At 41.7% G+C, this 4,942-nt stretch overlaps 1 gene segment (V, D, J or C); it reads right to left on the bottom strand.

The window, feature by feature from the left end:
• The window catches only part of LOC115389295 (Ig kappa chain V-III region MOPC 63-like), a 204,960-nt gene that overhangs the window by 40,070 nt on the left and 159,948 nt on the right, over positions 1–4,942 (bottom strand).

Genomic DNA, 4,942 nt, shown 5'->3' with positions numbered 1-4,942 from the left:
GGATTTCTCTGTCTTCTGTTGTCCTGAAGGACAGCTGTCAGTCATCCAGTCTTCAACTGTCAGGACTATAAACTCTCCCAGAGCACTGGAGCATGGTGCTGCTGATGCAAAGTGGCTCTCTATGGAAATGCTCTGAATGACTCCCACAGGGACTTGGATCACTTTAAGCATTGAGTGTCACACTACAAAGTTATCATCATTGAAACCTCTAATTCATCATGTTCACTTGCATTAAAGAAGACAATTTGTTGTTTCTCAGATGTTTTATTTGAAACTAGAACCATTCTGTTATACACAAACATTATTTCACTGGGCTTTTTATAAAAGTCTGATAAATGAATGATGGACCCTTCTGTTCATGATTTAAAGTTTTCAGTCTGAAGTACAAAGTTTTCTCCTTTTCCCTTTGCAGTGAAACCTGTCTGTTCCATGGTTCACCATCTGTTGTCTTGGTTACAGTGTTCAGAGACGGAAGTGAAACATTTCAAAGCAGTTTCATTCAAACTTAGAACAAACTGGAGGAAGTGGAAGCTTCTTCAGCTGCAGGCTGCAGGAGGGAGTTTGACTTCCCCAATAAAAGAGGAGGAGGACTTCCTGTCAGACTGGACTCTCACCTGGAGGATATATTTCAACCTTTCAAACCGGCCTCCACGAAACTACCTTCAGAGACTGTAGTAATTGGGACTGTGTCCTCGAATAAGTTGCTCAGAAGAACAAATTTCATTCCTTTTGGTGTTTTCTTCAACAGATTTTCATTGCATTCATCAAAATGGATTTTCCTTTTCCTTGGCCATGTTCATGGATCAGAATTACCTTGCATATTCTTCCAAAATACATTTTATTCTCACAAAAAGACACGATCTTTTATGGAAATGCTTTGTTGTGTTTTTATACCTGACATCTTGGTCACATGATGAAACAGTCTCAGCAGTGTGGAGCTGCTAAGAGCTCAATTAAAAGAGCCGGTTGTAACAAGCTGAAAGTAATGATGAGCATGTAGTCAGACTCAATTCACATATGTCTTATCACAAATAAACAGCTATGAACAACATCATTGCAATCATGCAGATTGATCCCTGTCTGCATTTCCATGGTGATGGATGAAGCTTCTCTGTTTTATTTTTCAAATGGTCTCCTAACATATGCGTTCTCAAAAAGTATACAGTTATATGAATGGCTCGATCGCAAACAGAAGAGGGCTTAGAGGGCAGAGCTGATGAGTGGAGCAATGTGACAGAAAATATTGAGAGCGAGTATTGTTCATCCTAACTGAAGCCATTGGGGATGAATCGGTCCTTTGCAGACACGTGAACAAACCGGCGACATGCCCCCCCTCCCCCCCATGCGCCATTTTCCTGGCCTGGTATTTTTAAACAACAGAGCAGTGAGCCGCACCACAGTGATTTTATTACCTTTTTTTTTTTTTTTTTTTTTTTTTTTCTTGGCCATTTCCCCATATGGAGAAGAATTAGAGCAACAAGAGGACATGGTACAGAGACAAACTCAAAGAGGAGGCCAGAGAACGGTATGTGGCTAAATTGTCCACAATTAAAAACATCGATCCATATGACCTCAAAACTAGAGACTGGAGCTCCGACGCAGCATTGCTGCCTCTGACTTCGGCGCTGGACATCACAAACTACCTGGTTTACAGTGTGCTTGATGCTGGGGCTGGTCAGCCTTGCCTGGTAGACAGCATGGTTTGAATGCTGTAATAATGCTCCCTGTGTGGGAGGAAGGGCTTCCATCATCATCTTGTGTCTGTGAAGTATCCTCAGATTCACTGTTTAAATACAGAAATGTACAATAACCATTGTGCATCATAAATCTACCACCAGATAGCTGGGCAACTTATGTCAATTGTTGAGAGTTCCAATTTGCCACTTACTATTTCATCATTTCCATCTAATGACGATTTTCCCCTATTCTCGGAGTGCGAAACCTCAAAAATTGCATTTTGCATACATGGTGTCCATATGACCTGTGCATGTGGGGTATAGCAAAAATTGAAAATATTTTGGATGTATATAGCTAGGAAAAAATGTCACACTTTTGTCAGATCTGTCCCCATCCGGTCAAAAAATTGACGTAAGCTGCCTAACAACAGTGAAAGAGCGTTGTGATGTGCTGCCCCTTGTCGCCATCTTGTGGGCTTGTCGTTAATCTTGGGAGTTTAAATAAAGTTTGTTGACGTTCTACGTCTCGCAAGCTTTCGAATGAAATGTTACACGTGACTGAGGCATCATCCAGCTGGGAGACATCTGTTAAGTTTATTTTGAAAATACATGCAGCAAAGCCATGTTATAGCTTACGCAGTGACATCATCATGTGTGCCTGCGTGCTCTGAGACGCTTTTTTTTTTTTATATATGCGGAAATAAATCCAGTCTTTGTGAGTTCCCAGACGAAAGAAACATGGAGGTCCGTCTCTTCTCTCTTGGAAATAATTAACTTTTCATTGGCAACCGGTGCAAAGAGACTGGAGCAGAGATGTCCAGCGCAACAACATCTTTGAGCATAACAGCAATAGCGCCGCCGCCATCTTGGATCTATGACGCACAGGGGGCGCACAGGGGGCGCACTGCGGAGCGCGATGCACACGAATGGCAAATAGTTACTATTTCTGTGATATTTGGCCATTTTTTTTATTCTGAAACATGCACATTTATCTGCATTGTGCGTTTCTACAGCACATTGGGGCGGGTGTGGTTCAGTGGGGAGAGCAGTTGTCCCACAATCGAGAGGTTGTGAGTTCGACTCCCATCTCCCCCTGTCTGCATGTTGAAGTGTCCTTGGGGAAGAAGACACTGAACCCTGAAATGCCCCAACTGTTGTAAGTCGCTTTGGACAAAGAGCGTCTGCTAAATGGAATTGTAGAACCTTGCACATTGTTTATTTCTTTATGTGCATTTTGCATATATTATTGTTTACATATTGCAAAGGGGATTTTTTGGGTTTTCCTGTGATATAAATGGCTATTTTTGGATTGATATGCATATGGTGTTATGCATCAGTATGCATTTCATATTTCATTCGTTGTCTTTAACAGAAGTTCTTAGGTTCTTTGGTTCTGAGTGAAAGCTCGTTAATTTGTCCAACTCGATTCTGAATAATTATATCAGAATGTCTATATTTGCTTGAAACCACTTTATTTTTTTGCAGGCTGTTGTTGAATAAAATAAATAGGCATTGAAAAAATACTTTGGTGTTTGTGTTGGTGCACAATGGATACTATTCCACGGCTAGTTAGGAGTTAGATTCAGTGATGTGGATGCAAATGAACTGAAATGGTCGGTTTCATCAACAGTTTGTAATATAACATCAGTACAGACTGAAATCAGGGCTACAGAGGAGTTCAATCAGTCAACCTTTATTTATTGAGGGCACTGGAAAAACCTTAAAAAGTAATTAAAAGTTACTTTTTCAGTAACACATTACTTTTTGGTTTAAGTAACTGAGTTACTTTTTCATGAAGTAACTAATAACTGGAACTAGTTACTATTTTTCAGTAACTAGCACAACACTGAGAAGGACTCACAAGGAGAAAGAGAGTCGTGAGACATGTGTGTTAGTTGGACGCACACATTGATTTCAGAAAGGATCAAGCAAGAAATTTCACCAGTGACGTGCAGTCAGGGTAGGCAGGGTAGGCACTGCCTACCCTTGGCTGATAGGAAAAAATGAAATCATTCCATTTTAATAATTAGTTTTTCTAATTTTTTTTCAATTGCTTTATTATTATTTTATATATAATTTCTCAAATTTTAATTTCCGATACAGTACTATATATAGTACCTTTCGGTTTGAAAGTGACAGCACTTAATGCTTTTCACAGCCCAGTAAAAATGACTCAACACAGACTCCTCCTGGCCAAGCAGAGAAGCTGCACAAGTAACTTACCCTTGCGCTGTATTACAGTGAAGGCCACACCCTCTCCTGAAGGCACAGCACTGCTCTGCCTTTATCTGTCATATCGTCGCAATGATTTGTGTTTGCGCAGGCGCAGTCGGCTTCACCATCTAAAAACGATGTACGCAAACAGGCAGATCGCTACGCTGCCTTTTTTACGTTACTCTGCTATGCCAATGCTCTGCGTACGTTCACGGAGAATTAGTGAATGGGTCCTTTTCAGGTGGCGTCAGTCTGTTGCATTGTGGGATTGAATCGCCATTTCGCAGGCCACGGTCTCACTCTGTGATTCACGTCTTTGAGTGCGGCATTATTTCTTAGAAATGGGAAGATCGTGTTGCGTGATAGGCTGCCATAATAAGTCGCATCGACGGAATGGGAGCAGGACAGAAGGCAAGCTCCGTTTTTTCCAGTTTCCCACGTGGAAAAGAAATTACGGGAAGCAGACTGAGGAAATAAGGAAGAGGCGTCAGACGGCGGGGGTCACAGCGCGACATGAAAGAGCATCACTTTCCACTCCATATCTGCCAACATGGTTGTTTGCTCTCGACATTTTCATAAAGGCAAGTAAGCGAGTTTATTTGTTTTTGAGCAATATTACTGAAAATGTGGTTTCTTTCAGAATGAAGTTACGTTAGCTGCTAACGGTTCGCGCACCTGCGAACTAGCTTCACCCAGCTGCGAACCAACTTCACTTGTGAAATACAGTCAGCGGAGGAGGGCAGTGGAGAATCACTTCATGCTAAATCTGTTAACTGTGATAACTGTGTGAATGGCATGAATTAGGGGCAAGAGGAGCGGCACATATGTGCAGTAGAGCTTTGAGCATAAACCTATTTGTTGTTTTTCGTTGTTGCTTTCAGGTGTTCTTTCATTCAATGTGTGTTGGGGTGTGGGCCATGTAGAGAGAGAGACGTTTCAGCACCGCAGACAGCTTTGCGTCCGAATTGTCATTTTCTCACTCAGTATGCGACTCGATCACAAACAAGGAATGCGCTGTGTGGCCATGAGATATAAAGTTAATTGGGAGAGTC

This window comes from Salarias fasciatus, chromosome 5 (genome assembly GCF_902148845.1).
Source record: "Salarias fasciatus chromosome 5, fSalaFa1.1, whole genome shotgun sequence".
In the NCBI taxonomy this organism is placed as follows: Eukaryota; Metazoa; Chordata; class Actinopteri; order Blenniiformes; family Blenniidae; genus Salarias; species Salarias fasciatus.
The sequence above is the reverse complement of the archived record's forward strand: the minus strand, read 5'-3'. Positions and strand labels throughout refer to the sequence as shown.